Source organism: Drosophila eugracilis, unplaced genomic scaffold, assembly GCF_018153835.1.
Source record: "Drosophila eugracilis isolate 14026-0451.02 unplaced genomic scaffold, ASM1815383v1 contig_2167, whole genome shotgun sequence".
In the NCBI taxonomy this organism is placed as follows: domain Eukaryota; kingdom Metazoa; phylum Arthropoda; class Insecta; order Diptera; family Drosophilidae; genus Drosophila; species Drosophila eugracilis.
Window position 1 is genome coordinate 1853030 of NW_024573052.1, and position 17481 is coordinate 1870510.

Consider the following 17481-nt stretch of genomic DNA (forward strand, 5'->3'; position numbering starts at 1 on the left):
AATTGTCCCGTAGTATAAGTGCTTTTTGGTCGTGGTAGTGCCACTGCCACTGTCTGTCTGTCTCTCTGCACATCGTTTGTGCGTTTGTGGCCATTCGGGTAACAAAATTTAAAAGCGCGGATGGCGAACATTGAAACGGTCAGTGAAATCGAAACAGAAACAGAAAGAGAACCCTGAAACTGAAACAGAAACAGAAACAGAACCTGAAACAGAAGCACATTAAGCCACAGAGAGCTATAAGTATAAAACGGAAACAGCTTTGCATATATTGATGCCATGGAAAACGCTTCATTTACCATTTACACTGTCGGGCATGGGAATCATGGGTTATCCCGGGAATATGGTCAATAACAATTAGTCTTAGTTGGGTACGTTAACTCCTCCTGTAAGGGAGGGAGGGAGGTAGAGTGTTCTCCTAGAACACCTTCGCTTACCAACTTGATCAGTAAATTAACTAACCCATTGCCAAGGCAAGTATCAGGAAGAAACCTTTCACCAAAAAACAAAAATAACTTCCAGGAATAGCAATTAAAAGCTGAGATCTCTAATGAATCGACTGGATTTTTATGGCACAAACTATATCCATAGTGGGCAGAATTAATTATGATTTGACTTGAGGTGAGTTTTAGGGCAACATTTTGGTCGGTCGCTGCAGACTGACAAATGGCTGCGCCAGCTTGCACTGCAGGTTGCGACCCGATCTCTCCCTTTCCACCACAGACTCACAACACACTGGACGACGTGGTTTTTAATTTTCTTTATCTTTGCTTCTTGGTGGCTTCTTGTTGGCTCCTTGGTGGCTCCCTGGCTGTGAGCTTTGGTCTATGGCACTTAATTTATACCTTACCCAGACCAACATTAAGTCAGCGAAATTATTTTGGTCAGGTTAATTGGAATTTTTTTGACCAAAGAAATAAGTTCAAGGATTAAAACTAAACAAAGATGACTGAAAAATTAAGATTTCTTAATCTAAGATGTTCTGGATTGGATCTTCTGGATGGGAAATTCATTGTTAATTTCGAAGCCAAAAGTACATACGATGTTTGGGTATATAGTACAGGTTGTGGCAGCCGCAGCCTCAGCCGCAGCGGTCGACAGTGCTTGACGCCTTTTGCGTGTTGCGACAAAGGTGTTAACGCCAACAAGTTGCCTCACTATGATGACAATAGAACAACTGGCCATGAGGTAGCAATGCCGTGTCGTGCCCAAGCCCAAGCCCGAGACCGAGCCCCGTGCGCTGTGCCGTGTCGGAGATTTTTCGCATATTTATACAGGTGCGCAGGTGGGCAGAAGATAACCAACCAAAGGCGTTGGCAAAAAAGGTGGCAGAAGGCCAGAATGCCAGGCGAGGCACAGAAGGCAATCAGTCTGTGTCAAAGCTGCAGGAGGGAGTGCATGAGGAGAGAGAAAGAGAGCCTTTGATATTGTGGACATAAGCAGGGCACAGGCCGGCTGGCATTCTGGGAAGGCTGGGAAGGACATCGAAACTGCGATGCGATGTCACAACAATTTTCCAAAGGATTAAAGTTGTCGTTTGTCGTCGTACAGATGCATGATTGCCGCCTCTATATGTATTGGTTATATATGTATGTGTGTGCAGAAAGGCAATAACAAGCGAACACTAACACGATAAAAAAAACGAAAAAAACGAAGAACTTCAACGATTTAATGACACCAAACACCGTTTTTTTTTTTATCGAAGTTTCAAGTTGTTTTTGGGAAGAAAAAAGGAAAGGAGTTTGTATGCAGAAAGTTGTTGCCTACTTTCTGGCACCTCGAAGAAGGAAGAAATTTCAAAAACTTATCTCAGCTTTTTGGGATTCATTTCAACTCTCTGCTAATATGGAAAACGCGATTATAATGGTCGAGTGGCGGCTTTTCTTTTTGTCTGTGTCTACCAAAATTTTATTAGGATGGCGCCACTCTTCGCTTGCAACGTTGGCCTTATCTCTCACGCATATTAATAATGCCTCGTCATTAGGCGACTACCATATACAGGTATAGAAGCAGGTGCAGGTGCTGGTACTGTTGCTGATGCTGAAGGCAGCGGCAATAACAGCCGTGCCACAATATTTAAAACGGCAAATGGCAACAGCAACAACAACAACAACAACAAAGGAGCAGTTGACGTTACAACTTGGCAAAAAGTAAGGGGCAAACATGGTGAAGGAGTTGGCTTGGTTTTGGCTTTGGCGTTGTTGGCAAACAGCAGCTAGATGGCGAAGCTGCGAGCCAAGCTAAAAAGTACACAATGAAAACGTTGAGGAGATTCCATTTTAACATCTCATTAACTTGAGCGGCAGACGTGCCGTTTGGTGTTGCAAGGTGGCAGGTAGGTAGGATGTGCTGCAACGTAATATACATGCAGCAGCAGGATAGCAGGTCGCAGCAGCAACGTGGTCTTCTCACGGCATAAAGTTGCAATAATTTAACAATTCCGCCCTCTTAATTGCCTGCCAGATTTCATTTTAACTTGAGCCCGCTTTAGCAATGCCGCTCTGTGTGTATGTGTGTGTGTGTGTGTTGTTGCATGCTGTATGTTGCATATGTGCGTAGATACTTGCCACGTTGGCTTAAGCCGATATTGAAGCTCTTTAAGCTGTTGCCTTCTACAAGATAGTTGTTGATTTTGGTTAGGCATGGCTTTGGTGGGCATTTTAAAGTTGCAACTTGCAACTAACAAAGATCTGTTGCCCCCAAAAAGGGGATTCTAGAACCCAAGCCATTGCTTTCTAAGAACTTTGCAGAATGAGTGAATGATTTCTGAGCTAAATGATAATGATTTTATGATCTCAATCAGTATATATCCTTACTATATGCATGCCTTCGCCCGCTTAATAGTGTTAGCACAGCCAGTGGGAACGTGCCACTTTGTGAAAGTAATTTTGGATTCTCATTAGATGGCCAACATTCTATACATCATGGCTGCGTTTTTATCTGCTGTTTAGTGACAATATCAGCAGGGAAATGTCTCTCCTTGGCATACTCCTATATGCATTCATATATTCATACGTCCCTGGGAAATGGCAACAGCTTAGGCTAAGTGTCTCGGAGAGATGGCAGAGTGAATGCACAGCCAGCCAGCCAGCCAGCCAGCACATTAATGTAGATATGAGGCAAGTGAAAATGTTGCCTCAAGTCCAGGAGATGACCTTAAGGGTTTAAACCCCCCTCTAACACATGTACTAGAGAGAGTTTTGAATTCAAAATTCGACAGCCTTGTTGCCTCATTTCCCTTGAAGGGGCGACAGCGGCAGGCAGACAACACAGACAGATGCGCGTCCTACGACAACACTGTGGAATCCTAAAACCCAAGCGGATATGAATTGTGAACGCGGAAAATGAACAGAAATTAAGTGACTTCCGTGGCAATGTCTCGCCGTCTGGCCGCGCGAAAATGTTATTTTAAATGATTTCCATGGGCAAGGGCTGTTGAGTTGCTGCTGAGCTGCTAAACTGCTAAGCCATCATCTCATCAATCAGTAAAAGCCAAAATAAATCTACAAATTTGGCAATTACATTTCTGGCCCTGTTTGCCCCTTTCGGAATGAGGGTTGCTGGGGGTTTAGCAACATTCTACCTGCCCTTCGACACACTGCTGGTGACAAATTGAAACTGAAATGATGGCATTGCAAGTTAAAAATCATCACTGTCTAGTCTTGATGTCTTTATGGCCATGTCCCCCTGACTGTTTGCTGGGCTATGTGTGTGATTTGAGGAAAGTACAAATAATGCTGGCGAAAAATAAGCATAAAGCATAAAGCATAAAGCATAAAGATGAATATAAATTGAATCTACTTCCTTGGCAAAAAGCAAATCGCATTTATATTTATTTGACCAAAAAAGAAGTTGCACGAAGTTGGGGAAACTCTGCTCGGGTATCTATGTGGCAAGGTGTTGGTAGCAATCATATTTTTAGACTTTCAAAGTGTTTGGTGTATAGATTTTTAGTTAGTTTAATAGATTTTCTTCTGAATATTTGGGGAAAAAAGAAAGAAAGTGAGATTAAATTTGTGTAGAAAGGGTATATCCTCCAGCGACTTGCCTCTAAGTTAGCTTGTTCTTTCCCTTTATTTACCTTTCTATATAGGCATGTACATACATATATGTATATCCAGAAACAGCTTTCGATTTTCCGATACATCATCACAGATTGAAAGCAAAAGTTGAAAATGTTAGTCCATTTCGTTTTAGGTCGGTCTAGCAGGCAGCCAGCCTTCATGCGTTTTTGTAAGATCTTCGCTTGGCATGCTTTTATCTGTTTAGCGTGTTTATTTGCACAGGAAACTCATTACGCAAATCTACCCCAAAGCTATACGTAAATCCTTTTTTGGGTCTCTCCAATAATGCTGCATGCTGCCTGCTGCCTGCCCCATGCTCTCAGCTCTTTCCAGGGTAAGCCAGGACTAGGGCCAGGGCCAGCTGGCCCGCATGTTTCATGTATCTGCCGTTTTCCACACTCCCTCACTGAGTTTTAGATCCTGGCTAGTAAACCCTAGTAGTTGGACTTTTATTTGATTTCTAGGCAATTGCCAGACATTTATGATGGGCTACAAAAATTTTGGTTTATAAATATTTTTAACAATTTTGCAAGGCGGGCGATTAAAACGGGGAGTGAGTGGGTTGGCCGGAAATAAGGAAGCAAATAAAGGAAGAATTTTCAATTTCATTTGCCACCTGCGTTACGGATGCGACTACTCGCTCTTTTTTTACGACTAAAGTTAGTCAAACAAAAAATGAAAAGGCATTCATTTTGGCTGATACTCTTTCTCTTGGGAAAATTATGAAAATTTCTATGCATTTTGTGGGTTTTCAAAAAGAAATTTTCCCTTTTCAGAACTTGTTGATGATGGTGAAATATTAAACTTGTGGGGAAAGAGTATCCCCTGGTCTGTAGGTAAAAAAGTGTGGAATAGCCATGGACAATGGTAAATGCAATTGTTGTCTTTTTGTGTCTTGCAACTTCCATTTCAAGTGCAAGTCTAAGATACTCGAAACGGCAACAACAATGGCCAACTTTGCTACAATAAGCCGATGAAAATTGGCGGGTTTATATTAAAGGTGGTTACCCAGTAGTTGGGGTGGTTTGAGCTTAAGCTTAAGATAGAAATCTTAACTCTTCTTCATTGAGAAAAGCAAATTAAAAATCTTATTTCAACTTTAAGTACAAACGCAGCCTTTATAAACCTTAATATTTTCTCAAAACTATCAAGAGAGAGAGAGTACTGGGTATCCCGTAGTCTGTTCCTTTTCCCCAACACCACTGCTGGGGTGTCGTTGTAAAAAGTAAATAATAAACAAAATGCAATGTAGCTGCCCGGGGAATGGGTTGTGCCTGCTTCTCCGGGTTCTCGGTTTCTGGGTGCGTTTTTTGGCCTTTTTCCTTTTTTGCAGTCGTAGAGGCAGGCCACCCCTCTCATCCAGAATCTCTGGCAGGTGCCGCTATCGAAAACAAAACGCAACAAGACCAAGAAAAAAATGTCTCACAACTTTTAATTAGTTTTTGCTTAAAAGTGAGGCACGAAGCACGCCCGTGTTTATGGTGCAAGGAGGAAAGGGGCAGCAAAAAAAGGATGACAGAGGATGAAGAGCGGAAGCAAATCCAGGACTGGATTGGATTTCAGGCTCAGAAGGGGCTCACATAGGCTGGGCGGTCTGCCTGCCTGCCTGCACATGTGAACTATAAAACTGTAAACTTTTGATATCAGAAATCGGTTAATGACCTTTAATTGTGGTAACTATATAGCCCGAAAGTTAAGCTAAGGACAAAATTAATTGCATTTCAAGGCGGACACCTCTTTGGGCGAGAGGCAACACAAAAGTCTTTGACTTTCCTTTCCATTTGACTTTAACCGAATTCCAAGTTAAGGAGGAGTAAGGAGTAAGGAGTAAGAAGTTTAGGACAGCAGCGGATGCTGAAGTGGGGAAAATGTTAATTACTTTTAATGCTATGACGGAATGTCAACAGGGGTTCAGGGTTCAGGCGTCCTCTTCCTTTCCTGACCTTCATTGGAAAATGTGCACGAAGGGCACTCGTACTAAGACTTAGCATATCTTAAACGGACTTCGAACCACTGTGCACACCCATCAAAGTCTCATTCAGACAACGCTATACTACAGATATATATATATATTATATATACTATATAGTTGATGGTGTCAACTACCTGGCGTTGCCAATTTTGATATTATCTCAGCGGTGGGCGGGGGTGGTGGTTGTTAGTTGAGTTGAGTTAATTCAAATTGTGAAATCTGCCATCCTTGTTTTTCCTGCCGTGTTGTTTTTCCATCATCACTGGCAGAGCCAGAGCTAGTGCCAAAGCCTTTGCCAGTGCAGTGAAAGTTATATTAACGTTAGGTTAATTTCTCAGCAGAGCGTGCATGGTTTAAGATGGCATTTTCCATACTTTTCCATCAAATAAAAGTGACTATCATTTGCCTTAAAAACGCGAATTTAAGGCTGTTACTTCCCTCATAGATTTTGGGAATAAAGTTTTTGCATTTTTTGGCAGTAAAGAAACCGCAGCCAAGCCTTGGACAAACTTATCACCCCCATTGGGGGCTATGCAGCAGCTGTGGCTTTCTGGCCGCTTGAAAATCAAAAGGTTGCTTTGCCCTGAAAGGGGACTTTGTCAGTTCTTAGCTGTTAAGCGGTTTTTCCATCGCATTAACTGCCCAAAAAGCAATCTCCTTTGCTAGTTGACCTTTGACCAATGCCTTGGCCTATCTGCCTAACTGCAATTGCTGCCAGAAACCCTTTGAAATGACTAAAAAGACAATAAGGGAAATCAATTTCCAGAAAATCAAAAACCAAATGTTGAGTAAAGTTTATAGTAAAAGTACTTTGGCTTGGCCCAAGGGGGTCCCCTCTCGCGAATCGCATAATTTACAAGTATTTTGAATATAATTTTGGTTTGGTTTTCGGTTCGAACGGGAAAAGCGGATTCCGGTAGCCGGTGATAGAAATGGAAATATCCGTGGGTTGAGGAGGGGGGTGGCCATTGTTTGGTACGCCAAACTTAAAGAGCGAGCTTCGCATTACACTTTCCGAAAGTTTTCTGCTTGCCTGCGGGAGGAAGGCGGCTGTATGCCCAGTGTAATGGAAATAAAGCTGAATGCTGCCTGTCAGTGGCCCAAAGTTTATGACAGGTGAGAACAGGTGAGAACAGGTGAGAACAGTGCAAAACGCGTGAGTACGGCACGGAAATCAAATAAATCGCATGGGGGGGGGGAGGTGTGAATGTCTATCTAGACCGCTGAGACAACACCGAAAGCGACGGAACAGCGACAGCAACAGGGCTGCGAGTCAATCAGGTTGTCGAATGTCGAAAGGCCTTCGCATTATTAAGATTGTTAAAAGCCAAGAGATATTGATTTATGCAGATAAGCGCTATTATGCCAAAGTGCCAGTGAGCTAACCATCCTGCCAGCCGTATCCGTCGTGGTATCCAACCATCCATCCATCCATCCCCCGGCTAAAGCACCACCCATCTTCGACCCTGACTGACTGACTGACTGCCTAATGGTGCCTGTTAGGCATGTTTGTCTTGCCGCGCCCTTCTGAAGCTTCTTTATGCGAATGTGACCCTATATCCTGGGCGGCAGGCCTCCCCCCCTACCTAACATCCCATCCAGACACTGATGAGCCGCCGGCAGTTACGACAACGATGGGAATTTCTGTATCGCAATGGCAAACATTCCACGAGCAGTGGGCACGCGGAAATACCTTCTATACCTGTCGTCTATCTACCTCGTATGTTATATATGGACTGGCTTGGCCGACTTGCACTTCCACTGCCAGCAAAGGAACGCTTAAATTTAAATTATTTCCTCTGTGACAACTATAAGCCTAATTCACTATGGCACCTTCATGGAACAAAAGTCGCCACAGCGAATTGTTTTACGAAATGCTGAAGGATAAAGGAGAAAGGAGGAAGGAGGAAGGAAGAGAAAGCCATGCAGAAGACACAGTAATGTTTGTCCTATATCCATCGACAAACAAATCCCTCTTCTTGTTGAGTTTTAAGTTTACGAAGCAAACAAATCGCAGGTTTACAAGCTTCGTTGATTTGATTTTTATGCTCGCGGGAAATCCAATCTCTGTACTATGGAGTATGTGTGGGCAAAAAGGTAACCCACTATGAGTTCACAGATCGAACTATATATCTTTATCTTGCTAGTTGGGTTGTCCACTGTGATGAGGTGATTACTGACTAAAAGTTCAACTTAATCCTTGTGAGACTTATGTGGGTGAGCTTGAGACCCAATTAAGTTTTAAATTGGATTAGCAAAAGATCTCAAAAGGTCAGAAAAAATGATAATAACAGCAACCCAAAGATGATCGCTTATTAAAAAAACTGAAATTAAGAAGCTAGAACTTCCAGGTTGAAGTTCTTACTACCTTCGCTAACTTCCTTCTTAGTTCTCACCTCATGCTGGCCATCTTAAGCAACCGTTAACTAAGCTTTAGCTGAAGAAACGCTTAGTGCGAGAAACAGAGAACAGAGCAGAACCTATATCTTGGTGTCTCTGGCCAACCTCCGAGTCCTGCTGCGCGTATCCAAATGCCAAATGAATAAATCCATTTAAATTGCAACATCCATGACTTGCGGGCTTGCGGGGCTATTCATCCGGAGTGCGATGCGACTACAACGGTTACGGCTACGGTGTCGGTTGGCGGCTCTCTGATGGAGAATGGAGAATGGAGAATGGTGATGGTGGAAATGAAGATGAAGACGAAGACGGCGCAAAGTTCCAGGGCCGGGCCGGGTCGAGCCAGTGGAAAACGCAATGAAAACGAATTTCGTATACATTTTCTTGAATTTTTTTCCACAATGTTAAGGATGCCGGGAAGCTGGGAAGCTGGCAAGTTGGGATACCGGTCTGCAGCCCCCAACCATAACCTTCTTGGAGCAACGCAACAGCAACAGCAAAAGCAACAGGAGAAAGCAGAAGCAGAAGCAACAGCTAACAAGCGCAAAGTTAAAAGGACAGTCTAAGGCAGTACATGTTTGTATATAAAAACAGTAGGTATATAGGTATGCAGGCTTACATATAAATATAGGTATACTATACCTATATAATACGTATTTATCCTTGCGAGAAGGAGGACCCACAGAGAGAGAGAGTGAGAGAGAGCGGGAGAAGACCCAGAAGGCTAGTCGGAAAAAATCAGCTATAACCAAAAAGAATGCTAAATCATGGATGAAGTGGATTCCGGGAACAGCTTGCCGGCCGGCCCGCGCCCGCTGTATAATTGCATCGAACGCAGGCAAGGATGGGCTGGGGGGTGAGTGAGTGCGACGCCGACGACGACGACTGTTAGCAGCATGGGGTCAGTGTTGGAGCCTGGACGCCGTTGCGGATGCGGATGCGGACCAGGACCAAGACCACAACCAAGTCCAGGTCAGGTACTAGTCTACTAGAACCGACCCATAAGCACAGCGTCACATGGTGCGAATGATCGTTGCCATATTGTGCAAATGGCTGGCTGGCTGGATGGTTGGATGGCTGGAATGACTGGCTGGCTGGATGGCTGGCTGGCTAGCCAGGACCATCGTGTACCCCCTGGTGGGTAAAGGAAGTGCGGGTGTGGGGGCGTGGGTGCAGTTTGGCCTGTTAGTGTTTGTATGTATCTGCGTGTCGCGCGGCGCTAAAAGGAAATTGTGATTGCTGCACAAAATGCTTTTAGAATGGTTGCCAATCGATTTTGGCACGGATTGGCAACAGCAACTGAAGGCAGCAATGGCAGAGCAACAGAATCAGGAGCTGTTGCAGGAGAAGGAGAAGGAGCAGAAGGCCTGCCACAGGGTGGCCATGGGGTCAGGCATACGTACGTACGTACGATAAGCGGCTGACGTCGCATTCATGGAATGTGCGATTTAAAATTGATTGTGAAACATTTGCACAGAATTGTGTTTTTGCCGCTCTGCTCTGTGCTGTTCTGTGCTGCCTTCTACTGCCCTGCAGTGCCCTGAACTGCCCTGCTCTGCTCTTTGTTTGACTTCGACAGCAATGCAAAACAAGAACAAGTACGGATACAAAGCCAACAGCAATAGCAACAGCAATGCCAACAGCAACACCATCATCAGCCAAATGCAAAAGCAACAAAAATGAAACCCAAATTGTGCGGCTTTCCCTGAACACAAAATACTATCACCAGAAATGCTGGGAAAGATGGGGGCAGGGGGCAGCCAGACCATCGTCAGATGACAGAGTCACAAAGCAACAACATGTTGTGTGTGTGTGTCGTTGGCATGAATTGGCTTAACAAATTATGTGTAACATTAGAGCTTGTGCCACTTCGCGGTCATGTGGCCAGCGGAAAAGTGTGTGTGTGTGTGAAGCTTTTCATTGCAAAAAACGCCCCCTTCTACTCGGGCGTACATCATCATTGATCGTTTGCCCTCGATGGATGGTCAAGGACCATCAATGATGGAAATCATCTCAACGGAGTAAGTTCTTCCTTTAGGCTAATTTACTACAAAGGTGGATTTTCCTGTGTCGCCGGAAAAGTGTTTTTGGATTTAATAGAGCTTGGGATGGGACACTTGTATGAGCATTGTGGCAGGTCCTTGCTGATAGTAGCTAAAGGATACAGCCAGTCAGCTAGCTAGCTAGCCAGGCAGTAGTGTTGTATTTCTTTTGAAATTATTATTACAATTTATGAGCTTAACTCATGGGGCATGGGGAAGGACATCCAGCAGTTACTTTTGTTCCATATTAGTGGGTGGCTCCTCTCGCTCTCTCTCTTCCGCTTTGTGGAAAGTGAAGGGGTAGAAATGAAGGCCCAACGGGCCACTGAATTAAGTCACGTGCTGACATTTAAGTCCGAACGTGCAAAACGAAACGTTTCCACTTGTTTTTTTTTTTTTTTTTTTACAGGATTCTCTGACCACCACCGATTAAGAGCTGTCTCACTTGTGCAGGCCAATCTGTGGAAACTCCAACGTTATATATATATCCGATTATATATATATATAAAGTCTGTATCTATATATGGCTGAGTGTGTGATGTGTCGTTGCAATTTGCCTGGCAATTGATGGGCTGTGAGATGTGAAATGAAGTTATTTGGCTGCCTGAATGGCTTAATAATGCCTTAATTCAGAGATATCTGAGATATCTGTCGATGTTGCAAGATGGATTTAATATAGTTATGGCTGGAAGACAGTAGGTAGACAGTAAATTAGGGTTCTCCATCGATTACTGAATGTAAATTCAAGACAATGCTGGGTGGATTATCTGTATCCCAGCTAGGGCAGTGACCAGTCTCACTCTTATGCCACAAAATGTGTTGCATGAACACATGAGAAAGGCCAAAACTTAAATTGGTGACGAAAAGGTTTCGCAGTGAGGACGAGTGCGCTGGCCACTGACTCAATAACAAGGCAACAAAGATTGTGTTTTTTTTGGCTTAGCCAGCCAAAAGGACCAGACCACGGTCCATAAACTTATTGAAAGCTTTTCTTTCTCTCTGTGTGTAAGTGTGTGTGTGTGGCAAGTACATATACAAATGGCGTGGCATAACTAGAGGGGCTGCAGATAAAAATAACAATTGAAATAAATGAGCAAGGACGAGGCTGGTTTGGGATGGGATGGGATTTAATACGAGTCCTAGGAAGTGCGAATGACGGCTAGGACCTTGCCTTGCCTTTATTTTATTTGCATACTTTTAGGCGGCCAGCCTCCGGATTGAAGACAATTTGTGGCCAAATTGTGTTTGACTTTTCCTTTCCTTTCCTTTTTTCCACGATTTTTCTCCACAAAACGAACGCCGAGAGAGGGATAGTTAGTTGGGGTCGCGCTCCGACTGCTGATTGCAGTGCTTTGCCGTCCAGCTGGCCGGGACTGGACTGGACTTGGCTCTTTCATCTCAGCTCCTCCTCGACACACATACCACCCATATATAGCTAGGACCAGCGATGCCTTCTTGGCAGTGAATTTGTCAGACTTCCTGGGCAGGACACTAAGAACAGATTGGTTTTGACTCCATGGAGTAGTGGAGAGTTCATTGCATCTCTCGGATGCTGGATCGGATCGGACAACTTCCTCCTCTTGTCCCTTAGCCTGACCTGAGAATTTCTTTCAAAACAGTTCTCATATTTTTCTTAATTAATCTTCTTTTCTTTTTACGCCGACGATGATGGCTGGGAGAGTGGTTTTTGCCGCCGAAGGTTTCCCTTAAAAACTTTGGCGAAAGTGCCGAAGCGAAGGCGTTGAAGTTGAAACAGGGTAATGAGCGGAGGCGGCGCAGGGCACAGGGCGCAGGGCGAAGTAAATTAGCTAAAAATTGTACTTAGCCGGTAAAGGAAGGAAGCAAGGAAGCAAGGATAAAGATGGATGTCTAGATTTGCGACGTGCATAAGGAGAGAGAGAGAGAGAGAGAGAGTGAGCTTGGGATAAGCGTGGCGCTAAAAAGGGCAGCCAAAAGGCAGCTCGTCCGTCCAGTCTCAGGCCCAGTGCGTCATCAGGTGAAGTGCTAAAGTTTCTGGCGGACGTTTGCCGTGGATTCTAAAAGTGCTAGAGGGTGCAGGAGGAATGATGAGGGAGAGGGAGAGGGAGTGGTGCGGGGTTGCCAATGAATTCCAGAACGAAACGGGCTGTAGTAATGAAGATAACATTTCCTGTTGTCAGCATTTGCAAAGTTGGACAAAGCCAGCCCAGTCTCGGAGTCTCAGAGTCTCTGCACACCCTCGAATTCCGCATTTGGAAAACTTTGCTGGCAGTGCCTGGGAGTGATGAAGTGAGAAACGGATGAACCAGGACGGACTGTAACACTTTCAATATTATTAACTCCCTTAAAAAAGGTAAAGAACTGTCGTATTTAAAGAGCTTGAAGTTATAAAGACTTCTACTATAGCCAAGGCCAAGGACAATTAACTATTTTAGTTCATCCGTGATTGGCCATCGCTGTTTTTGTAGGGAAGCTGTGGAGTCGTAAAGTCGGGGGCCAAAACAATTTGCAGCCGTAAATTGTTAACGCCAACTCAACGTGCATATCTGCGTGGCAAGCGGGTGAACCCGAGTAAATTATTTATCACGATGGACAGTCGGCACAACAACAGGTCCAGGTTCTGGTCCTGCTAGTCTGCTGGTCGGAATCCGATGCTTGTCTTTGTTCTGACTTTCTGTAGTTGTAGCTTCGCCGGAGTTTCTGCCCGTTTTTCCTCGAATTGGCTTTTAATTTGTGCTCCAGCGATGTGACTTGCTGTCCGGTCGTTGCCAGTCTCCCGCTTCCAGCTGCCTGTTGCTGCTGGGATCTCTAGGTAAGAGTTTGGTTGGGTGGAGTCGAGTGGAGTCGAGTGGAGAATAGAATGCCGTGGCTGCTTAAAACGAAGTCATTTACACTGCAATTAATCATGATTACGCGAGAGTGCGCGGATGACCACTCCCACATCCGCCCAGCACCGCTCGAACTGAGAATACACAATCTCTATAATTCCCCCCACAAAAAAGGGTATTCGAGTGTGTGTGTGTGTGTGTGTGTGTGGTGGGTGTAGCTTGCAGGAGCTTGCTCCTCCTCTCACTGATTAACTTAGCCGCTTTTCCATTTCACCATTTCACTGGCATGGTCTGCCTGATTGTCGCTGCGTTTATTCACTTAAATATCGTTTTAGAAAAACATTTTCCTACAATTCGTAGTTCACCTACGAACGCGGACGTTGAAGTTCCTTCTAGAAATTGCATAAATATAGCATACTTTTTAGAGTTCAAGCAGGTATTTGACAGAAAGAAGTAACTAGGCAAGTTATGTGCCCATCTAAAGGCATACTCAGCTTGGTTTCTTCAGTAAATCTTCATATATTATCTCATCTTTAATGAATATCTTGAAAAATTGATATTTAAGTTACCGAAGGTGCGATTGCCCTGGCATATTCCCTTGAGATAAACTTTAATGGTTAATTTTTGACGTTTTTGCGTCTTGACGATAGACTTGAAATCCCTGCCGGCTAGTCCTAAGGAATCAAGGCACGTAAGTACATACACCATATGCCATAGATGTGTGTGGGTGTGTTGTGTGTGTGTGTGTGTGTACATGCCATATGCCCTGTTCTTATGGGAGGACACTTGAAGCTTTTACAGCTCCTGCCACGTTAGTGCATGTTGGCACAGCAGGGCCTAATTAGATTACATGCAAATTAAATGCAGCACGTATATGTGTGTGTGTGTGTGTGTGTGTGTCTTCTTACATAAATACTAAGCAGGATGTGTGTATATAAAAGCCTATGTACTTGGCTCTGTTTTTTCTTCTTGGGACTTGTAATTGATTATTTACCTTACCTGCTTGTCCAATTTAGATTTAGTACTGAGTAGTCTTCGCTTTGGCGTTGCTAATCGATCATCACTGTACACACAAATCAAGCACAACAACAAAATTTCAAAAGAATTTCCAATATGTGGCCATGAATTGCCATGCTGGCTGGCTGGCTGGCTGGCTGGCTGGCAGGCAGTTCAAGTTGTGTAACCCCTTGATGGGGCCTATAACTTGTTGTACGTGGTCTATATGGTATGTGTGGTACTACGAGCCCATGCACCATTTATGATGGTGGTCCATGATGGAAGCACACTAAACTGCCTTGGGACGCGGCAGTTGCACGACTGAACCTTTGCACGTTGCAACGTAGACACGTAGACACGCAGACTCGTCGCCCGAGTCGCGCGATTCTCGTTGCCAATTTCGTATGCTATATATTGGTGGACGAACGCCTGCCGCCTGCCGCCTACCGCCTACCGCCTGGCTTTGGTCTGCTCCTGGCCATTCGATGGGTTTGCAAATCGCGCAACAGGCAGCAGCTAACAGCATCAGTGGGCGTTGGGTGGCATATGTGCTGGTGTTTGTGCTTGCAGCCAAGTGTGTGAATAAAAACAAAAGCTTGAATGAAAAGTTGCGGAAAAATACGAAGACAGCAGCAGCAGCAGCAACAGCAACAGTAAACACGAAACGACACACCCAAGGAAAGGCGAACCAAAACCCAGAGAGAAGAAAGATATATAAAAACGAGAATCGCAGTGAATCCCAGAAACCATAGACAGAGTAAGACAGAGAAATGTGTATTATTATTCCAGCAGTTGAGCAATTAACGAAAGGTATACTTTGGACCGCTTCTAGGCATAAATCAGAGCTGGCTCGGATGGCATGGCCATGGCTTAAAGTGTTTCTTTCTTTATGGTGAGAAGTGATGCTGCCACCATCAGCCATCAGCCATTCCATGGCTGCAGTCGCAGTTTGCAGTCTGCGGTGGCGCACACGTACCACACAATGCAGGTGGTGTGGTCAGTGTCAGCCTGTTGCTGCGCGTTATCAAACGCAGGAGTTGTATGCAACAGGCAGGAGCACCACCAATACATGCGCATTCTCATTCTCATTCTCTGACACTGCCACAGCCACAGCTACAGCTACAGCTATGGCCACTGCAGGCCGCACCCACACAGCGACCCTGACTTCGGCGTTCTGCTGCATACATACATACAAACACAAGCACAAATACACACACTCACACACACATAGAAGACACCTACGCTTCCGCAACAGGCAGGATTCCTCGAAGCAGGAAAGCAGAAGAATCAGGGGAATGCTCTTCCTTCCTAATGCTGCTGATGGCTCGATGCGAAGGCACTAATGCAAATGAACGAACGGATGCATCTTGAAGAGCACATACGCAATATCGTATCGAAGGATGCTGCCTCTTCAAGGCTTCCCCTAAGCGGTGGGCTAAGCTGCACCTGCAACCAGATCCCTGCTGCTTGCTCCCTGCTGCCTGCTCCCTGCTTACTGCTTACTGCTTACTGCCTTTGCTGCTCCTGCTGCTGCTGCTGGAAAAGAGGATAATCCGTATTTACTTTACAGGGTCGAGGGCCTAGATTTGTCGGCCAACTCATACCAGACACCTTCGGCGTGGCCGACACCATAAGCCCGGGGGAACTTGGCTTGGGCCTGCATACAGATATACTCGAAAGATTGTCGCCTCCGGGTGCTCTCTTCGTAGTCCAGAGTCCGGAGTACGGTGTCAGGAGTCCGGAGTCCGGGAGTCTGAAGTCTGGAAGAAGAGTTTACACAATTTTAACCAGCGGAGCATAGCACTGTGACAAACTGATTATTGCGTCCAAGACCGTTGGCAGCCAGAGGCAGGCACGCAGGCAGGCAGAGATGCCTGTTGCAGCCTGTTGCTGCAGCCCCTGTTGCTATCCGGCACACCACTACCAGTGCATGGGGCTCACCAATACACTGCCACATCTACGCACACTTGCAAGCGTTCCTAAGCTCTCAACTGTTGCTCACTCTCTAGCAACAGGTACTCGGCAATCGGAACCTACGGGGCATCTATACGGGAATCGTTACGGTCATGCGCAGAGCATTCTCCGAGGTTACCTTCGACTAGGTTCCCCAACGGCGGAGAGCTCGTCGCCGCCAGCCTTCCGTCGGTTGTGTTTCCTTCCTGCCATCTGTTCCCCTTACGGAAACTTGGAGCACGAATGTGGATGCAGTGGAGCCGAGCAGTCCTCACCTCGTCGCACCTATCAGGATCCTTCGCTGATGTGCAGGGGTGTGCAGCAAGAGGAGGTCAAAGCGTTATGCATGAGGAACGCCCCAGCGTTGCGCCACTGTCCTGGTGCTGGTCCTGGTCCTGGTCTTGGTCCTCGTCCATTTCACTCATGACGGCACTTGGCGCGGGCGATGAGAATACTGTTACCGTACTTTCATGATGTGCGGCCGTGCAAATGAACGCCATCCTCTGTTTGCCCATATTTGCCTTGCCCCAGCAAGGAGTTCAGATTCTAATGCCAAGCTTGTCGTCGAACCAAGAAAAATGTTCCGTCAAAAGTCTTAATCCTGATTTCTGGTCAAAAACTATCCAGTATTTGTCCCACCATTTTATGAAATACCAAACCAAATATGGAATGTCTTACATCGATGGAATCGTAATTCAAATTCCCATCGAACTGCATTCAATGTTGAAAATTGCAATTTTTTGGCATTTTTTATGAAATTTTGGTAATATTTTGAAAACTTCGAAAATCAGTTAAGCCTTCTATTTCCCAAAATGAAACGACTCTTCCTGCAACTAAGCCAAACATGATCGGATTATGGAGTGTTAAATCTCCTTTAACTCGTTATTAAAATTCCAATTAAACTTCATTCACACTTTAAAATGTCAAATTTTGAACGCTTTTCGGAAATTTTGATGATGTTACGCCTTATCAGGACTGGGAAATTGGATTTCTGCTTATTTTCACCTTACAATATTACAGTATCCTGCTGATAACTACGCCAAAAATGGTCCAAATGTGGAATGTCATTTCTCGTTGAGTTCGTTTTTCAATTCGCAATAAAACTTCATCCCCACCTTGAAAAGTAAAAATTTTCCTACTTTTCGGAAATGTTGATGAGGTTACCCCTTGTCAAAATCGCAACTTTGATTTTATACATATTTTCCCCTCAAACAAGAAGTATTTTGCTCATAAATAAGCCAATAATGGTC